Genomic DNA, 22,048 nt, shown 5'->3' on the forward strand with positions numbered 1-22,048 from the left:
GGACCGCATCATGTCGCTGCGAGAGTCGTCGCAGAGCCATCGCATTGAGGGGCTACGAGAGTAGAAGATCGATGCTGAGCCGCGCATCATCGCCGCACCGGAGAACGTCGCAGCCCTGATGATCGTTGCATCGCACCTTTTGCAAGCCGCTTTCACCGAAACGTGTGCACAGGAATCCACGCAAGGTATCGCATCCCTCCCCATACAGACCTGAGTCTGTATGGGGACCCGAGTCTGCAACACGCCTGCTACTTCCAGCGGGGTTGTCGCATCGCCCCCCCAGGGTCTCAGGAATGACGCATCACTTGCTTTTCAACACTACAGCTTTCACTTGGAACTTTTGTCGCATCTAAAGGTACTGTTGGCTAAAACGTGACGCAACTGTGGATTATTTTAATGCAACCTTAAGAACTCATTTGAAAGCATATACTTTAATTGTGTATGTTGGATTTTTGTCATTTTGGTCTTGTGTAGTTTAGATTAATTACCTTTATTTTTCTAAACTGTTGTGGAGTCAGTTTGTGGTGTTTTCACTGTGTTACTGTGAGTGTTGGTACAAATACTTTGCACATCGCCTTCGATAAGCCTGACTGCTTGTGCCAAGCTACCAAAGGGGTGAGCAGGGGTTATCTGAAGAGTGTATCCTTCTTCACTTGACTAGAAGCAAGGGTCCCTATTTGGACAGTGGTACCTACCTCTGCCAACTAGAGACCCACAGTTCTAACAGCGGGAAAAATCCTAACGCTGTCTATCGCCGAATTCTATTGCCCGGTTAGGGCACTATCAGTCCACCATTTGGTGTCAAACCACATCTTGGCCACCTTGTCTGTCTCGCTACAGTCCTGCAGGTCCTTCTCCTCCTCAGTGGCTTTGACCTGGGTCATTTTCTCTGCTGTTTCCTTGTTCTGCTGGGCTCCCTCAATTTCTTTCTCTGTGCCGCGACCTTTCTCTCATTCTCTCTCCTTTCTGATCTTGTCGGTGTCTCTCTCCCCCTCTCTCCTCATCGCCTCCTACTTCCTTTCCCCTTGGCCAATCATCTGCCTGTTCAACTCTGTTGTTCAGTTCCCTCTCTTCCTGTCAAGATCCTTTGATACTGTTGGGTTTTCTCTTGTTTCTGCCCACCACTCGTCCTTTAACTGTCCTTTCTTTCTTTTCAGGCCCAGTCGTTCTTCAGGATCATCCGTACCTAGAACTAATTAGTTCACAAACTTAATACCCCATGTTACCCCACTCCACTTACCCCCACCCACCTCTCCCTCCAGGTGTGCCACTTCCCAGTGTGCGACTGCTTGGTGCATTCAGGTATGCCCCCCCTGTATGTCATCTATCTTGGGACCGGCGCATCAAGCATAGCTCCACAGCCTTTATGCCCAGGCATTACATTAAATAACTTAGAGCCAGCCCAGCATCATGCTTTAACATTCGTGCTTTACCCTGAAGCCTCTGGGACTTCCTCTGCCCGTTCACCAGCTCCCATATCCTCTAGGTTCCTTAGCAATATCACCAGTGTCTCCCACACCCTCGCTGTCTCCTCTGCGCTCTCATTCCTCTCTCTTTTAGCTACGTGCATTCTGGTTCTCCGCTTGCATTCTGCCCATTTAACAAGTCCCGCCTGCCATCTAGTTATACTTAAGCCCTTTTTTGCCTTCCAGTGCATAGCAACGTCTCTCTTAGCTAGTGGAACCTCAGGTCTAAAAACTTGCTTGTTACTTTGTTCTTTGCTGTATGCGGAAACCAGAGCAATGGACAGACTTTCGGGGTTATCTCTGTTTCCCTACCAGTTACATCAGTCAGTACTCTCCCCAGAAATTCCCCATCTGCGCGCAGCTCCAGAACATATGGCAAAAGTCTGTGCCCTCCCTATTACAACACTGATAGGCAGCCGATTGGGTCTCAGTATTCGTTAATCTTTGCTGAGGTAACATATGCTCTGTGTAGAATATAGAAGTTTATTAGCTCGAATCTTGTATTCCTGCTGCTTTTCCATGCTCTTTCCACTAGCTCCCCCAAGTTGTTTCTGGGATGCCCTCTCCAAAGTCTGCCTCCCATTTTTGTCTCAATGCTGTCAGCGGGATCACCGCTTCCTCGGTCATACCCCTGTATATACATGTGACCACCTTAAATGTCCCTGCTGCCGTAACCACATATTGGCACCCCCTGCCACCAGTGCTTTAGTACGGCTGAAGTGAGCATTGAGTGTAGTAAGAACTCTTCCCCGGGCAAGTCATATCTCTCCTGAAGATCATGGAATGAAATCATGCCACCCTCCTGAGGTTCCGTAACGATCGTAAGTGGTGTTTCTGACTCGCACTAATATGGTCGAGTCTGGTATCTATGAACCGCAAATGACGAGTTTAGTGGGCGTGCGCACTTTCGCTGTGCTAGCCTAAACCGTTTGTTTGTTTCGTGGGTTTCTCTATCTGTACCCACGGGTTCCATCTTAGATACGGCATCCATTTTGTTTCTTGCCCTCAAGTAGCCAGCGAACGGACGCTGTCCGCTTCGCGACCCTGGGATTCCCAAGACTCTTGCGGAAGACACGTTTCCTTTGAAAGTGTCTTTATGATAAGGGGAATGACACTGTAAGGCAGATGGCCCCGCTCGAGGCACACCTTGCCGTGTCGCTCTATTGTCTCAGCCGTGCATCTCAATAGGCACGTCCCTTTGATGCCTGTAGCTCGTGTTTCCCGATACCACCCCTTTTACACCCTTTCCAATCTCCCCACTGTTTCTGTCTTCCTCTGCACCTGTTTTCTGTTCCTTCTTCGATCTGTTTACTGCCAATTGGAATGTACTAATGGTGGGAAGATGGGTTTTACAGTTGGGAACCACCAAATGTTTCCATACGTATGTTCCGGGCCCTGAATGCATCAAAGCAACCCCTCTTGGAGATTATGATGGGAACCGAGTTGTAAACCTTTGTGTACAATGTTAACCTATGAGAGAAAAGTGTATAAAAGGAGCGACCTACAGTAACAATTTGAAGCAGTCTCTTCGAACCTACACACGTTGTACTTCTTGTGACTTCTGTGTTCCCTGCAGTAATAAACCTCGAATCTTTGACGCCGAAGGAAGTGTCCCGTGTCTCTGTCATTTGTACGCCGGAACAGGTTACCCACGAAGGTTTCAGGTGTTGTCCCCTGGCACCGCTGGGTCTTAGAATAACCCAGTCCTTCAGTTGGCGCCCAATGTGGGGCTGCATCAGTGGTACCGGTCCAAGCCCGACGATCGTGAGGAACTTCGTGTGAAATCTCCGAGGGAAGGTGCACCCCGCTTCATCGATCCTGTTGTCGAAATAAGTGGCCCGACGACTTTTCCCGCGAAGATTCCCGCCTCCTGACGGCTGCGACGGACTGCTGCCCTGACTGTAGATCTGTTTTGGCGCCTGGCGTAGACCTTGGTACAGCGAGACGATTGATGGGCCTTCCTGGTGACGCCATCGATCTTTGAGTTAAGTATTTGTGGGTCGCTCCCAGAGTCCTTAGTTGTGGTTGCTTAGTTGTTGCATGGTTCCATTGCATTTGTGGTTCTTAGTACTTGGTTCTTTGTTGTGATATTTGACGTCTGCACTCGCCAAAAACCGAGGGTTTTTGCTCTTTGCAGGGACTTGGTAAATCCCGTAACCCTTGAAGTTTGTGAAACTCGGCTAGTGTGCAAGATGCCTGGTCGCAGTACTTTGTTCAGTTGTTTTAGACGTTGTGGTACGGATTCCCGACTGGAGGACTCGTGTCCGATACCTCCGGTTAGAACTCCAACTTATGAGCTCTATAGTAAGCACGGGTTAGGTCCGATTACCTTTAATGAATATTGGATTCGCTATACTAAAAAGGATGGTGTCCTTAGTTGGCCACCTCATGGTAGCTTCGAGACCCCGATATTAGATAACCTTGAGGCTAAATTGTTTAAGAAAAAATCAAGGCCGGCCATGTTTGATGCTTTTCGGTTATGGCGTAAAGAAGCCAAACAGAGAGAAATCAGACTGTTCAAACGTAATCAGAGAGATGGAGTTGCTACCACGGTAAGAAAAGCGGAGCAATTTCAGCGAGATAAGGAGGAAAAGGAAAAGGAAGTTTTCGATAGACTTCAGCGCATGTCTGTAGATAAATGTTATCCTGCTTTGCCGACGGAGTCGGATAAGAAAGAGGAATCAGTTGAGGATCCTTTACTGTCCTATCTTCTGAAGTCACCACCTCCGTACGCACAGGGTACCACAACTCCTGTGGTTCCTCCTGTACCTGTTCCTGTACCTGTTCCTCAACCTGTTCCTCAACCTGTTCCCGTTCTCCCGACTGTTCCTGCTCCCTTGCCTACTATTGTTCCTACTGCTCCTCCGCTTGTACTTCCTCATACTCCTGCTCCCGCTGCTGCTCCTGTTTTACTTACTCCTACCGTTCCTTCTGTTTCTGACTCCTCTCTTGTTAATCCCTTATGCAATACTTCTCCATCTATCCGACGTCGTACTCCTTTAGTTGCTGCTAACTTTTCCAATTCCCTTGGACCTATTTCTGAGTCCGCTGGTTCGGACGGTCCTCAAAGACGTAGTCAGCTTCCCGGTAATAGGGAACGAGCCGCGCTGTATAATATGGCGATGGCTTGGATGCAATACCCCATTAGGAATCCTCCACGTTCGGTATTGAATACGTTTGGTCAATTCAATATACCGACACAAAGATATGTTTTTGAAGAAATGTGCAAGGTTTTACGTGACCAAATATCGGCTGATGCATCTGACGATGTAATGACTGCTTTGACTAATCTACAGCTTCAGTTTTTGAGCGGAATGATAGTAGGTTCTAATGTCCGACGCGCTGTTGAGCAGCTGTTATCTTTTCGTCCCTCCTTATGCCCCGAGCATTGTTCGTAGAAGACATTGAGGGGTCGTTAGAAGCACCTGGTCAGTATCCCATGCATGAAGTTCCACCAGTGTGGATGCCAGGTGATAATGCTCAAGTTCCACCGATTTTGCCGCATTTTCAGAGAGTGTGGATCCATCTCCCTTGGAAGCGATCAGAAGTTTTGCAGGTAAAGCAATCTTTGCCTGACCCTCGCAAAAATCCTGCAGGGTATTATAAAGAATTATCGCAGCTCGTAGATGCTACGATAATGAATCTTGCCGATATCGATATGCTGTTCGGCAATATCGTTCCGCAACCGGTATGGGCAAAGATTCGTCAAGAAAACCATGCGACAGAATTAGGTGGTGATTGGGCTGCTCTTATTGCGGCAGATACACGACAAATTGGTGGGGTTAAACCTGAACAGCTTATTACCGCTCTCCCTCAGAGAATCATTACCCTAATGAAAACGCTTATGCCAGCCATGAAAGTGAATTGGGATAAGTTGTCTGCTTGCAAACAGAAGAAGGACGAGAGTGTCTCTGATTTCTTTACGAGATTTGAGGAGGCATTCATCGATCATAGTGGTCAGGATATGGGTACCGAGGGTGGTCAGAGGTTGTTCGTGGACAAATTTGTCTCTAACTTGCTGCCTGACTTAAGCAACAAATTGCGTAATTCAGAAAGTGCTTGGGCTGTTTCCACTTCTGCTCAAATATTGGCCACAGCACAATATTATGAGAACAGAGAGAAAGAAGAGAATGATCGCGCTGATAAGAAGACGAAAGAACTCAAAACTAAAGTGTTGTTGCAGCAAGCGTATCCTCCGCGTTCGAATCAGAATGATTCGCAACAGCGTAACCGATCGCAGTCTCAGTCTAATAGACCGCAATCTCGAAATGACTCCTCTACGCAGAGATCTTCGTTGGGGTACAATCAGTGTGCTTATTGTAGACAGGAGGGTCATTTGAAATTCGATTGTCCAGTCTTACGTGATCGAAATAGTGGCAGTGCATCTAGGGGAGGTCGTGGTGGTCCGCAACAGGCATCACGTGGTAGGGGTCGGGGTACTCAACATGATCGTTCAGATAATTTGTCAGATTCAAACAATTGTTTTGATCAACGTGGATCATCGCAAGGTAGATCTGCGCAGTACAATGTAGATGATTATTACGTCGATCAGGAAACTAACGACGGTAATTACTAGGACAGCCATAGACAAGGAGAGGGAGTAGTATCAGTTCCGGTTGATCAGAGAGGGCCTTACGACGCAGTTGCCACCTCGGGCGTCGTTGAGCCTTTTCTGTTGGACACTGGTGCAGCGAAAAGTTCCATCATGCATTCGAAACTCCCTGGCGCACCTTTGTCTGGCTTAACAAATGTTTCCGTTGGATTCTCTGGCGCCCCTGTTAGCAATCCGGTTTCGTGCCCTTTGCCTCTTACCATTGGGCCTTGTGAGCTGCAAGCTCCGTTGATTTTGACCACTGGTTGTGGTGAAAATCTTTTGGGTCTGGATTTGCTAAAACGTCTGTATGCGACTTTGTATTGTTCTCCTGCGGGAGTAAAGCTTACTTTGGGTGAGAGAGTTATCTCTCCAATGTACTTGTCTCTCGATAAACTTCCACCGGAATTGAGTTCGCTTCCTGCATCTTTGTGGGCAACAGGTCCTAATGATGTGGGCCTGCTTGACATCTCCCCCTATGTGGTTCACTTGAAATCTAGCGTGCGACTGCCACGTATTCCCCAGTATCGTATCTCCCTTGATGGTGAACGAGCACTGTTAGCCATCATCTACGATTTGATTGAGAAAGACGTTATCGAGGAGACTCGGGGAAACGTGTGTAACAGCCCTGTACTGCCCATTTTGAAACGTACTGACCCTTCGAAACCACCTGTTTATCGTTTTGTTATCGATTTACGGGAGGTGAATAAAATTGTGATTCCTCAGTTCCCTGTGGTGCCTGACATTACGGCTCTACTGACTCTGATTCCAGCTTCTGCATCTTGGTTTTCAGTGATCGATCTGAAGAATGCGTTCTTCAGCATTCCGATTGCTGAAGAGAGTAGAGACCTTTTCGGTTTCTCTCTTGGAGGCCGCAGCTTCCGGTTTAAACGTGCTCCTCAGGGCTACTGTGAGAGTCCATCGATATACAGTCAAGCCCTGAAGGGCCAACTTGATGCATTTGTGTTGCCGGCTGGTGCAGCCTTGATCCAATACGTCGACGACCTATTGGTGGCCGCAGACACTCAGGACATTTGTAAAATTGCAACGGTGTCGTTGTTGCAACATCTCTGTGACTTACATCACAAGGTGTCACCTTCTAAACTACAATATTGTTGTCAAGAAGTAACCTATCTAGGTCACTTATTGTCAAAGGAGGGAAGAAGGTTGACCCCAGAGAGAATTGCAGCGATTGCGCGAATGACTGTGCCAACAACTCAGAGAGATGTGCGTGCCTTTTTAGGTATCACGTCATACTGCAGGCAGTGGATTCCAAATTTTTCATTACTAGCGAAACCATTGGTAGCTCTTACATGCAAGGACGTTCCAACTCCTTTGCCATGGACGGAAGAATGTCAGAAAAGTTTTTCTGAATTGCGTGACGCGTTGTGTTCGGCTCCTGTGTTAGGCACTCCTGACTACAGCAAGCCGTTTACATTATACGTGCACGAGAGGGAAGGTTGTGCGTTGAGTGTCTTGACGCAACCTTTCGGTGGTAAGCAGCGTCCATGTGCATATTTTTCCTCGGCCTTGGACCCAGTAGCAAGAGCATTGCTGAGTTGTCTGAGGGCAACAGCGGCAGCTGCGGTGTCCATCCAACATTCTGCAGGGTTGGTCATGGATAATATGCTTACGGTGATGGTTCCGCACGCAGTTGACACTCTTTTGAATCGTACAAAAACTCAGCATTTGACGAGTGCAAGGTTGTCTGGGTATGAGTTGACGCTTTTGGCAAGTCATATTCAAATAAAACGTTGTAATGTCCTAAACCCGGCGACTTTGTTGCCAATTAGTATGGAATCAGATGAAGTAACACCTCATGACTGCTACTTGCGGACTGAGGAGGAAACAAAAGGTCGTGTGGACCTTAAAAACACTCCTTTGCAAGATCCCGATGGGACCTTGTATGTGGATGGTTCATGTTTTAAATTGCCGAGTGGTGATGTGACGACTGCGTATGCTGTGGTAACTTTGAATACTGTTGTGGAGACTGCAAGATTGAATCAGAATTCTGCCCAAGCTGCAGAGCTGATCGCTTTGACTAGAGCGTGTGTGTTGTCGAAAGGGAAACGTGTGAATGTGTTTACCGATAGCCAATATGCTTTTGGCGTCGCTCATAGCTTTGGACGATTGTGGAGAGAGAGAGGTTTTATGACGTCGCATGGTACTAAGATACAGCATGGACAGCTTGTGAATGATCATTTGGATGCACTTACATTGCCTAAACAGGTAGCGATTGTCAAATGTAGTGCGCATCGTAAGGTGACGGATGATGTTGGCCGTCGGAATGCGTTTGCGGATGAGATTGCTAAGGAGACTGCCCGGAACCTTAGCACGAGAATGTATGTGACGAGTTCGGTTAGGTGGCCTACAGAGACTGGTATGTGTGAGGATACCATCGAGAGTGTGAAAGCGATACAGAATGAGGCCACTGAGACTGAAAAAACGAAGTGGAAAGAGAGTACGGGAAAGTTGGATGCGAATGGTTGTTGGGTTGATCTGTCAGAGCATAAGAGATGGATGTTGCCAGATGCGTATGTGCTAGCTGTCGTGACAATGGCACACGGGTTAGCGCATATTAGTGCGAAAGGTATCTGCAAGTTGTTGTCCCCTGTGTGGAAGAATGACGGTATTATTAAATGTGCTGAGAGATTGGTTAAGAATTGCATGATATGTATGTTGTACAATCCTGGTAAGGGAACCCCTACACCTCCTGGCCATTTTGCTCCCCCTTCATGTCCCTTTGAGGTGATTCAACTAGACTTCATCCATATGGAGCGATGCAATAACCTGAAGTACGTTTTAGTGGTGGTTTGCGCATTCTCCCGATGGATGGAAGCCTACCCTCTCAAAGACAATACTGCTCTGTCCACTGCGAAAATCCTACTGAAGGAATACTTTCCTCGGTATGGAATGCCACGGATTGTATGGTCTGACAACGGAAGTGAGTTTGTGGGGAGTGTGATGAAGAATGTGTGTAAGGGCCTTGGAATTACTCAAAAATTCCATAGCGCAAATCATCCCCAGTCAGCAGGTTTAGTCGAAGGGTATAATGGCACCCTTAAACTAAAACTAGCGAAGATTCAGGCTACGACTGGTCTCTCGTGGCCTGACGCTTTGCCTCTGGCTCTGTTGTCAACAAGGGCGACTGTACACTCCCGAGTAGGGCTCAGTCCCTACGAAATAGTGTTCGGGCGTCCTGCGAATGTTTGGGGGGTCCCTAGACCGAGTGTGTTTTCAGATCTCGAATATCCAATGTTGATCGATTATCTTCATGATCTGACTGCTAAAATGAGGTTAATTCACCAACAGGTCTTTGAAGCATTGCCGACGCAGACGGAGGGTCCAGGCCACCAGCTCCAGCCCGGAGACTGGGTGGTGACGAGGAACTTTGGAAGAAAACGCAATCTCGAACCTCGCTTTATTGGACCCTACCAAGTCCTCCTTGCCACGAGAACTGCTGTTCGTCTGGAAGGCCGAAAGCACTGGGTGCATGCCACCCATACCAAAAAGGTTCCAATACCTTTACCAGCGGACTCGTGGGTGAGGAAGGGCATTGCCTCGTCAGAAACTGGAGCATCGCAAACCTTCGTACCTTTCAGCGATGCTCAGCCTGTCGGAGAATCCTCAGTGCAGCAGAAAGACATTGTTGAACATTTGCCATCACGAGATTCAAGATCTGAACAATTGACTGATCAACAGAACTCTGTTCCCTCATCAGATCCATTGTTTGACGAACAGACACGTCCTGGGAGAAGCCGCTACTCTTTGCGATCTAATACCAAGGACAAATACATTTTCGTTTCTGTCCCTTGACATCTGCGTTACCCCTTTTGCCACGATCAGTCTAAACACACGTACAACTGTGATTTTTGTAAATATTGAGTTTTTTCCACATGTGTTTTTGCTTCCACAGCTGAGAGACTTTGTATATATTTGTGAATTAGAATACCTTACATCCAGGTGAGCCGTAGGGCCGCGCGTGTACTTCCTTCTGGTTAGTAGGTCTAGACACTAGGTCAGAGACCGTCGGTTCCTGGGAACTCCTGGGGATTGACTACTGCTACACAGAACGAAGTGCGTCAAGAAACGTTGCGGACGGTTTTAGGGGATGGCGTTTTCAAAGCTGATGGACTTGGAAAAAGCTCAGGCGCAAAGATTCAAACTGCAACAGATTACTCATACCAAATGCTTTATGTTTCAAGTGTTCCTTCTGTTTCTAATTGTTTCCTCGTTATTGGCGGGTGGGGTGTATTATATGATACAGTACTTCCTACTTTCTGCCATACCTACTCCTACTTCTGAACCCCAAACTACCTCCACTGTGTCCCCTCATTCCTTCCATATCTTACCCCAACACGAACAGGCTAGACGTGCGGAATTCAGAAATAATTCCTTCATCCAGCTCCTTCATCAGCATCAGTTAGTGGTTAATACTACCAATTGTTGGGTGTGTGGGTTAATGCCACATACCACAGGTAAAGGAATTCCATATCTGGTCCTTCCTTATAGCTCCCAGGGTTCAGCTCGAGCATTACAAACAATGTTTCGCAGTGCACTAGATTCCTACCCCAATCGAGAGCCATGTCCTCCGCACTTTGGCCCTGGTCCGTACCACAAGCCTTTGGCAATAGCGATCGCTGATTTAGATAGGGATATCTATGAGCCGTCGCTCATTCCAGAGGAAGAGGTGCGAGCCTATAGGGACCTGAGTGAGGCTGAGTATAGTGCGCTCGTGGGTGAAAGACAGCTTAGAAGCTCTTCTCCAATATGGATCGTACCCCACCTTGGTAACTTCTGTCTAAAAGGTCGTGGCCGAAGATCGAGAGCATATCTTGGAGAGAGTGTTTGCTCCGAGACGTATGTTTTGCCGATGCTCTCTACCCCTGTGTTTCTGACTGCCAAGGGTACGTACTTTGTCTGTCATGATCGTGCGTATACGTGGTTGCCCTCCGACTTTGCGGGCACATGTTATATTGCAAATTTGTTGCCTCCGACGTTTACCGTTGATGCAGACTACCACAAGACTAGAGTTGTGAGGGGCGTGATTAGCGGACACTGCCGGTCAAGAGGCAGGAGACTTTTTCAAGGGTTTCTTTCCGTTTTGGGGGCCTATGGTCAATAGTAGGAACCTGAGACAGTTGACTCGAGTGGTGGAATCGACCGCTAATATCACTGCCAGTGCCCTTGGTAATATCACCGCAGAACCTTAGGCGGACAGGCTTATGACGTTGTTTTAGCAGATCGAGATGGAGTATGTAAAGTGATCCATTCGAGCTACTGTATTTTCATTCCAGATAACGCTCCGACTGTCTATCAAGCCATTTCAAAGTTGCATAAGATCTCCGAGTCCATACACGTGGACGTAGGGGATTGGACGCTACTTGGATGGTTTCGGGGCATAATGTCGACTTGGGGTTGGGGTTGGAAAATTCTGATGATTATCGGAGTTGTTGCAGCATTCCTGTTCACGTGTTGCCTTTGTGTGCAGTGTGGTCCTGCCTTATGTGGCCTCTGTGCTACAACGTGTATGAGACAGCCGCCTGTTACCAAAGGAGCTCAGATGGACAGAGTTATGTTGCAGCAACATCTAGATGGTCTGATGAATATCGAATATGATTCCGACTAGTGCTTGCCTACATGAGGGCAAAAGGAGCGTCTGAGGTTCCGTAACGATCGTAAGTGGTGTTTCTGACTCGCACTAATATGGTCGAGTCTGGTATCTATGAACCGCAAATGACGAGTTTAGTGGGCGTGCGCAGTTTCGCTGTGCTAGCCTAAACCGTTTGTTTGTTTCATGGGTTTCTCTATCTGTACCCACGGGTTCCATCTTAGATACGGCATCCATTTTGTTTCTTGCCCTCAAGTAGCCAGCGAACGGACGCTGTCCGCTTTGCGACCCTGGGATTCCCAAGACTCTTGCGGAAGACACGTTTCCTTTGAAAGTGTCTTTATGATAAGGGGAATGACACTGTAAGGCAGATGGCCCCGCTCGAGGCACACCTTGCCGTGTCGCTCTATTGTCTCAGCCGTGCATCTCATTAGGCACGTCCCTTTGATGCCTGTAGCTCGTGTTTCCCGATACCACCCCTTTTACACCCTTTCCAATCTCCCCACTATTTCTGTCTTCCTCTGCACCTGTTTTCTGTTCCTTCTTCGATCTGTTTACTGCCAATTGGAATGTACTAATGGTGGGAAGATGGGGTTTACAGTTGGGAACCACCAAATGTTTCCGTACGTATGTTCCGGGCCCTGAATGCATCAAAGCAACCCCTCTTGGAGATTATGATGGGAACCGAGTTGTAAACCTTTGTGTACAATGTTAACCTATGAGAGAAAAGTGTATACAAGGAGCGACCTACAGTAACAATTTGAAGCAGTCTCCTCGAACCTACACACGTTGTACTTCTTGTGACTTCTGTGTTCCCTGCAGTAATAAACCTCGAATCTTTGACGCCGAAGGAAGTGTCCCGTGTCTCTGTCATTTGTACGCCGGAACAGGTTACCCACGAAGGTTTCAGGTGTTGTCCCCTGGCACCGCTGGGTCTTAGAATAACCCAGTCCTTCACTCCTCATATAAGTCCCCTAGCTTTGTGAGCCCTCTCTCTAGCCAAGTTTCCAGCCACCCCAAGGTTCCTCCGTGAGGTAATGCTTCACAAGGTAGTAAAAGGATTTCTGGGGCATATGGACACTTAATTTGAACCCTTCCTAAACTTCTATTCTAACACATACACGGTGTTCGTAGTTCCAGAGGAAGAGTGTTAATTCACATGGGGAGCTTTAGCACAATTTGGGATAGCAGTCTCAGTGGTGAGAAATCATCTTGCAGCTCCTCCATCCCCGTAAGCCTGCCCGCCATCCATCTAGTGAGCCATTGTATCTGTGCCGCCAGGAAATATGTCTCAAAATCAGGTACGGCCAGTCCCCCCTGCGATCTTGGCCTCATAAGCACTCCCAGAGCTACTCTTCGCCTTCCAGTCCCCCAATCAAAAGCCCAAGACCAGTGACTTGAGCTGGGTGAAAATGTCGCTGGAATCCAGACCAGCAATGTCCCAAAATAATACAGTAGTCTCGGTAGTGTAATCATTTTAAGAGGAGTTACTCGGCCAATGACCGATAACGGGAAGGTTCCCTCAAAGTCAAAGCTGCTTTTCGCCCCCTCTTATAGCTCTCCCGATGTTACCCTCCAGTAAGACTTCCTGGGTGTGATAAATTTGTGTACAGAGGTACGTCAAGCAGCAGTCTTCCCATCTCACTCTGTCTGTCTCTTGCGGGTCCACTCTATGCTCCTTTGTAGGGAAAAGGCAGGACTGTGCTCAATTTACTTTGAGCCCCGCAATCCCACCAAAAGATCCTGCAGCAACTCCTTAGCTCCCGACAGTGCTACTCTTGAGTCTTCCAGGAACATTAATAAGTCATCTGCATAAAGCGCAATGTGATGGATTTGCCCATCTACATTGAGGTCTTGATAGTGCTGTCCCGTTCTAGCTTGAGCAGCTAGCGGCTGCATGGCCAAGGCAAATAAAAGGGGGGAAGTGGGCACCCCTGCCTCCTCCTTTGGCCAACTCTGCAGGCATCCAAAATTAGCCCCCATGTTTTAACTGGAGTCTACTACCTCATGCACATTGGGGGAGCACAGGATAGTATTCAGCCGGACATATAAGTAGTGTAAAGTGGAGACAAAGGATTAATCTGGGTGCTGAGCTCTCCATGCTTCCACCAACACCCACCTTTGTTGCCAATGCCGTCTCACTTCTGCTATCTTATGTAAAGGTGCATTAGGAAGTGGGGGATGTGAGCGATCAAGTTCCACATCAGTGATAGAATAAAAATCCCCCCTAATATCACTGAACCTGTCGATATTGATGCCAGTTTCCCAGAGAGCTGCGACAGGTAGGCGGTCTGTTCTGAATTGGGTGCATACAGACTTCCAATCATTATATCTCTACCATCTAACCGCCAGGTCACCAATATACCTCCCCTTCGGGTCTATAACCTGGCTCAGACATTGAGATGGCACACCCGCTCTCACCCAGATTAATACTCCCCTGGCAAATGCTGAATAAGTAGTGTAGAATACTTGCCCTCTCCAGCGGCGCCACATTGCCAGCCCTTCCTTCTCCATTATGTGAGTCTCCTGGAGCAATGCAATTTGAACCCCCCACACGATCAAGTATGCATGAATTTCGTGATGCCGCAACATGGAATGCAGTCACCGACTATTCCAGGATATACACTTTAAGGCTAGGGGGGAAGCCATTGCATGAAATGATTCTCTTTCCCTGAAAAGTTCCCTTTTGTGGCACGCCTGATCCCAACAAACGACCCTTTGACCATCTTAAATCCCCAACTCCCCCTCCCCAGGACAGGTACTCTAAAACTAGTTCCCATTCCAAAAGTAATCTAAACTTTTAGAGTCCTCTCGTGTGTTTGAGGTGCATGGCTTATGCTTCTAAGTCCGGAGCCCCGTCCACCCACCCCCCTGATAGATAGTTTAGATACGGTGCCCTGAAGCTGTCCTCCACAGATATATGACACCATGGTGCCATTGGTAGTTATCATAACTCCTCAAACCAGGTAGCTGGCTCATAAGGTGGTTGCCCTCTTCTGGCATTAATTGCCACGCATCTTCTCAGAAAATCTCATCCGCTGTTTGTGGCGTAACTACCGGGAGTTCAGTGTACGAGTCATAGTTTTCACTATGTATTGATGATCCTTCAGCCATACCTGTTTCTGTTCCACTTTTATTTGAATCAGGACTGTGAACATTTTGATTGTGTTCTGCCACAGTTTGCAGCACTCTGCATCATTTTAAACTGAGCTCTCTTGCGGAGGGGGGCCTGGACCCGAGTTTGTTATTGCTAGTGTCTTGCTGGGAAATCTCCGAAGATGAGTCCCGGCATTCTCAGGGTCACCTGGTGTCTAACCATTCCCAGGCATCTTGCGGCGTAGTGAAAAACCTTGCCCCCCTTGGATCAGCCAATCGGAGTAGTGCTGGGAAGAGCATGGCATAAGGGAGTTGCATTTGGTGAAGTCTTTTTTTAACAGCCAGGAACGGCACACTGTTACGTTGGACTTCCCTAGTAAAGTCTGAGAATATCATTACTTTGTTATTGTAAATCTGTAGGTTTTTGGTTCTTGCAAGCTTGCTGTAGAATGTGGTCCTTTTCCTTGAAGTGCAGCAGGCGCGCCACTATTGGCCGGGGAGGCGCTCCAGGTCTGGGTGGTCGGGCTGGTACTCTGTGAGCTCTCTCCAGCACGTAGAAGGGTGATAAACCCTCTGGGGCCACTTCCCCCCGGAGCCAGCCCTCCGTAGAAGATACCATGTTCCCTCCTGCCGCCCTCTCAGGAACTCCAATGATAAGTACGTTATTTCTGAGTGACCTCCCTCCACAGTTTTCATCCATGACTTCCAATACTTTAACCTAAACCTCCAACTCTGTGAGTGATTTCTGTAGCGTGGTCACTGTGATTGGCAGGTCATCCAGTACTTTCTCAGAGGCTAGGACTCATTCCTTAAGCTTTTAGTGGTCGTCTTTCAACTGGCCCAAGTCTGTGCCTATGGCATAAATTTTCCTCTCCAGCACTTCCCTGGAGGTCGTGATAGCCTGCATTATGTCCGCTAGCGTAGGTTTCAATGGAGTCGAGCCCCCCCTCATCTCACTCAGCTACTCTTCCTCATTTGTCCCCGCCCCCTGCGAAACACTCCCCTTCTTCCTCAATATTTTCCCCTTATTTAGCCATGCAGTCACTTCTCCTGTGCCCAGATGACCCATGTCAGGCAGGCAGAGTGGTCCTTGCTCTCATGTGGGTACTAACCGTGTGCTTTTTACAGTAGTAGTTGTGAGGGGTAACACTGCTCCCCGTGATAGGGTGACCGCAACCTGTGTTCATTCTGTTGGGTGGGCAGCATTTATGGCTATATTTGCACGTGTGTCCTCCTCTGTGATTTGACACAAGAGGTCGCCCACGAGCAGGGCCCCGGGTGTTATGACTGTGTGGCACCTCATAATCCCTTGTCCAGATGCCTGTCATGGGTCTTCCAATCCTGCTCACCATCAATGTAACGGGGAAAAATTCACTCACCCAGCATCAATTTGCTATCGGCCAGCTTTCACTACTCCGATCCGAACACTGCAGGCTCCTCCTCTGGTTCTGTTGTGTATCAATGAGAGCTCTCAGCTCTCTTTCCCCTTGTTGTGCTTCGTTTTTGGGGCTTAGTGCCAGTATCTGATCCAGTGCTTTAAATTGGAAAAATTAATTGCAGGTACTCTTTAAAATGAGCTAGAGGTGTAGTGAGGGAGCTGGCGGGGCTAGGGGCGGGGCTAAAGGCAAGACATGATGATACTTCATGACTTCTATATTAGTTGCAGCACACACCAACACACATGAGAAATGTGTTTATATAAAGAAAGCAAGTTAACTCATTACATAAAATGAAAGAGAAGTGCTATAATATGTTAACTTTCTTTTTTTTGCAATAGATGCACCTTCTTAATGCCATAATGTTAATTTCTGTTGTTTGGCACAAAACCATATATTTTTCAGCACATGAGTAGGAACAAACTGAAAATACCTCCACGTCACACCAAAGCTCCTATGGCACCAAGCAAATGAAGCAAATTATCATGACCCTCCTCTGAAGATATCTCTTGTCTCTTCCATAAATCTATCCATTCATCCTTTCATCCTACCATTTACCTGCTGATGTCCACCATTTAACCTTTACATTCTGTTGTCTATTCTGTCTTTCATCCATCATTCAGTTTTTCACCATTCCGTCTGTCCACCCTTCATTTACAAACCTATCCATCCTTCCAACTCAAAACCTATCCATTCATTCTTTCACTCATCCATCTCTTTATCCACCCTTTTGCTCATTCATCAATCCTTTCGCTCATCTGTTCATCAACCCTTTCACTCCTTTATTCCATCCGCCCTTTCATTCCATCACCCTTTCACTCAATCCCTCCTTTCACTCTTCTATCCTCCATCTCTTTCATTCATCCTCCCTCCCTTTCATTCATCCATCCAATCTTTCACTTATCTACCCAACACCCCCCTTTTATCCAATAATCCACCCTCTTCCACCCAACAATCCGTGCTTTCACTCATCCATCCATCTATACATCCACCCTTGCTCACTCATCCATCCACACACTCACCAGTGAAAATACCCCCACTTCGACCCAAAGCTCTTATGGCACAAAGTAAATGAAGCAAATCATCATGACCCTCCCCAGAAGATTGCTCTCGTCTCGTCCATAGATCTATCCATTCATTCTTTCATCCTACCATTTACCTGCTGTTATCCACCATTTAACTTTTACATTGTGTCGTCTGCTCAGTCTTTCATCCATCATTCAGTTGTCACCATTCCGTCTGTCCACCCTTCATATCCAAACCTATCCATCCATCCATCTCCAAACCTATCCATTCATCCTTTCACCCATCCATCTCTTTATCCACCGTTTCGCTCATTTATTAATCCTTTTGCTCATCTATCCATCAACCCTTTCACTACTTTATTCCATCCACCCTTTCATTCCTTCCACCCTTTCACTCAATCCCTATTTTCACTCATCCATCATCCACCCTTTCATCCATCCTCCCTCCCTTTCATTCATCCATCCAATCTTTCACGTATCCACCCATCATCCTCCCTTTTATCCAATCATCCACCCCCTTTCACCCAGCCATCCATGCTTTCACTCCTCCATCCATCTATTCATTCATCCATCCATCCATCCACACATCCACCCTTGTATTCTCATCCATCCATAACATTTACACAATAAATACAACGTTCATTGCCTCATCAGGTTCTCCATGAAAGTTGTGACTCGTTGTATCATGCTCTTTTTGACTACTCCCTCGGAAACCTCGGTCATCTGACACTTGTTTGCACAAATGTGCAGGATAGTTTGGCTAGGATTGACAGCGCAGGGCCGGAATGGACCCTGCTCTGTCAAGCACAGCATGATGGTGAGCACCTGGATCAGATCGGGGTTGCAGAAGCGGTGCCTTGGCTACCAGACACAGGTTACACTCAGCTCACCACCAGCACAGCCAATGAGCCTTACTTTTCATGAGTACCGAAACTCTCCACGGTAGCAGAGAAGTGCCGGTTCCCAGAGTGATCAAATCTGAAAAGTGCCAGTACTCAGTACCGGTGAGTACCGGCCCATTTAAAGCACTGAATTCTGATCACTAGTTTCTCCAGGAGTGATCAGCCACTGGGCCACCCTTTCTTCCGATGCAACTCCTGTTTAGTGGAGACATCCCGGTCCGTGGAGACCGTCACCACTTTCTAGGGACAGCTCGCCTGCACTCCTCCAGACGCCCATCAGCCGCCTTGTCGCTCTCCGTCGCGGCTCTCCCGGTAGGTGCTCCCTGGATCCGTCACTGCTGGGCCCGCTTAGAATCTCCCTGTGCTTCTGGTATACTCCTCTTACTTGTTGCCTTCATTGCAGCAGCTTAGTTCTGCTCGGATCAGTATTTCATTAGCACCATCTTAGTTTTGCCACGCCCAGTCCGCCTGCCAGGACCTTTCCGATTTTACCTCCTTTGCAAGGGCAGCTCGAACCTGCCAGTCAGTTCCATGGAGAGTCAGGATACCCCGGTTCCCAGTTTGGGGCAAATATCTGTGTCCGGGGCTCTGGATGAATGTAGTAAGGGGATGAGACCGACGGAGCTCCACAGCTCTCGTCTGTTCACTTGGCTTCATGCCATGCCCCCCATCGTTGTTTAGGTCTCGCCTTTACCATTCCGCAGGAATGGGAAATGGGGAGAATTCAAGTCGGCAAAATCCTCTTCAAACCACGGGCTTTCAGCCGCGGTTTTCTTTAAGTTCACGTGAATCACGTGATTAAACATGCACGCGCATCGGCAGCATTTCTCCTGCAGGCTCGCAAAAGGCTCTCCTCCCTCCCCACATCAAAGGCATCAATCACCCTCCCACAGGCTTCCCCAGCGCTGCCCCACCCCCTGCTTCACAGCCAGGCCATCTGTTCCCTGCCAGACCTCTCACACCTCCGTCACAGCATGCCTGTGTACTTTAAAGGCTTATCACTTCACAAGGCCGTCCGCAGGCCGTGCCACCAGAGCACTTCAGTTGGTGTGCAGCCCCCCTCGCAGCACTGCCTTGTTACTCTCGGCAGCCGTGAGTCCCTGAACACTTTTTATATTTAATTAGCAGCAGCAGCATTTCTCCTGCGCCAGGCCTCATCAAAGGCTCTGTGCCACTTTCACCCACACAGCAACACTTACAGACACGCAGCGCCACTCACACCCACGCAAGCCCACTATCATCCACGCAACACCACACTCACCCACGCAACGCCACTCACTCACTCACTCACTCACTCACGCAAAGCCACTCACACCCACGCAGTGCCACTTTCACCCACACAGCACCACTTTCAGACACGCAATGCCACTCACACCAACGCAAGCCCACTATCACCCACGCAATGCCACACTCACCCAAGCAATGCCACTCACCCAAGCAACACCACTCACACACGCAACGCCACTCATCCACGCAACGCCACTCGCCACTTACACATGCAACGCCACTCACACATGCAACGCCACTCAACCACGCAACGCCACTCACCCACGCAACGCCACTCACCCACGCAACGCCACTCACCCACGCAACGGCACTCACCCACGCAATGCCACTCACCCACGCAATGCCACTCACCCACGCAATGCCACTCACACCCACACAACGCCACTCACACCCACACAACGCCACTCACACCCACGCAACGCCACTCACACCCACGCAACGCCACTCACACCCACGCAACGCCACTCACACCCACGCAACGCCACTCACACCCACGCAACGCCACTCACCCATGCAACAACACTCACACATGCAACGCCACTCACCCACGCAGATCCACTCACCCACGCAAATCCACTCACACCCACGCAGTGCCACTTTCAGACACACAACACCACTCACACCCACGCAATGCCACTCACAACCACGCAACGCCACTCACAACCACGCAACGCCACTCACAACCACGCAACGCCACTCACAACCACGCAACGCCACTCACACCCACGCAACGCCACTCACAACCACGCAATGCCACTCACAACCACGCAACGCCACTCACACCCACGCAACGCCACTCACACCCACGCAACGCCACTCACACCCACGCAACGCCACTCACACCCACGCAACGCCACTCACCCATGCAACTACACTCACACATGCAACGCCACTCACCCACGCAGTGCCACTTTCACCCACACTGTGCAGTGCACAATAGGTCTCGCAGTAGGAAAGTTGGAGCTATTGGTTTTGTAAATGACAAAGCCCTTTATGTTTTTTAAAAACAAAAATAAAAGGCATTGGTATTTGCAATTGTAATAGCTCCAACTTTCCTACTGCGAGACCTATTGGCAACGCCAGTGCTTGTTCAGGATGATGTCGTAATGAAGGCAGACAAGGGACCATTTGAACAGGTAAGAAGACAGGATGGCAAGCTCTTTTACATATCTCCTTTCCCTACTTTCCTCCTTGGAAGAATTGAGTTCACTGGGTATCGAAATAACAATTCTGCATTACCCTGTTCTTGTCCCTTAAGGTGTGAGTCTACCAGGTAGCATAGCTTTTTCTTTGGAGGAATAGTTTTTGACTATTTAGGATGGGTTTTTCCTCTCCTCTTTCATCTTTTTGAGGCAGAACCACAGCTAAGCCAGCACCTGAATTGTCTGTTTGGGGAATACAAAGGTTTTTTTTTAAATCAGGGTTGCAAAGGATGGGTTTTGAGGTGAGAATGTTTTGTAGTGTATGAAAAGCCCCTAGGGGCACTTGCGAGGGATAATAAACCCTAATTCTGCTTCTTTACCTTTTTTTAGCGGAACTGTTAGGGAGGTAGCTATAGGAGAGAATTTAGGTATGAATTTTCGGTAGTAACCTACCAGTTCTGAGAAGGTCCTAAGGTCTCTTTTTGTTTTTAAAAAGGGTACTTTGAGAATGGCTGACATGTTTTCCTTCTGGGGATTAATTAAGACTGCCCCCAATACCTTTCTAGCAGTAAAGTGTTAAGTGACTTTATACCTAATTGACCTTGAAAGTCCAGAGCATTACATACGTTTTGTAAGTGGGTCTCCCATGAGGGACTATATGTAATGATGTCATCAATATATGCCGCAGCATAGAGGTTCTGGGGTTTTGATACTATATATATCAATTGTTGGTAAGGGGGTGGGGCCCCGAGTAATTCAAATAAAATCCCCCTGGGGTAGAAAAGAAAGTTCTTTTCTTTATCCTAGGGATTAAGAGGGACCTGCCAATATCCCTTGCAGAGATCAAGGGTGCCAATATACTGGGTGTCTCCCAATATTTCTATCATTTCATCGATTTATGGAATAGGATATATATCAAATTTAGACATCGTATTTACTTCCCTAAAGTCAATGCAGAAAAAAATAGCCCCATTGGGTTTTGGGACTAAGACAATAGGGGAGTTCCTTTCACTTACAGAAGGATCAATGACACCAATTTGCAACATTGACTATCCTATAACCTTTGGCACTGAATATGGACTGAACTATACTTTATCTACTGGTTTAGTATTTATAGCATGTGATATTGTATGTTTCTTTCCTGGAGTGGTAGAGAACACCCCTTGATAAGGGGTGACTTTTCTGACCAGATCTTGTTTCTGGGTGGTGTTTAAATCAGAGTCAAGACTGATTAAAGGTTGGAAATGTTGTACCAACCAATACAAGGTGGAGTTCTTCCTATTTTATTTAACACATTATCATGATACATTTGTGATTCCTTTGTGTCTTTGTTTGTCTTTGCTCTGTAGGTGAGGGGGGAAGCTTGTTCCAAGCTGGTGAAAGGCCCTTGCCAATGACATAACATTTTATTCTCAAAGGCGGTTAACATTAATAGTACCTTATCTCCTACAGCGAATTACTGGAGTTTCATTATCTTATCATATTGAGCCTT

This window comes from Lissotriton vulgaris, chromosome 3_1 (genome assembly GCF_964263255.1).
Source record: "Lissotriton vulgaris chromosome 3_1, aLisVul1.2, whole genome shotgun sequence".
Classification (NCBI taxonomy): Eukaryota; Metazoa; Chordata; class Amphibia; order Caudata; family Salamandridae; genus Lissotriton; species Lissotriton vulgaris.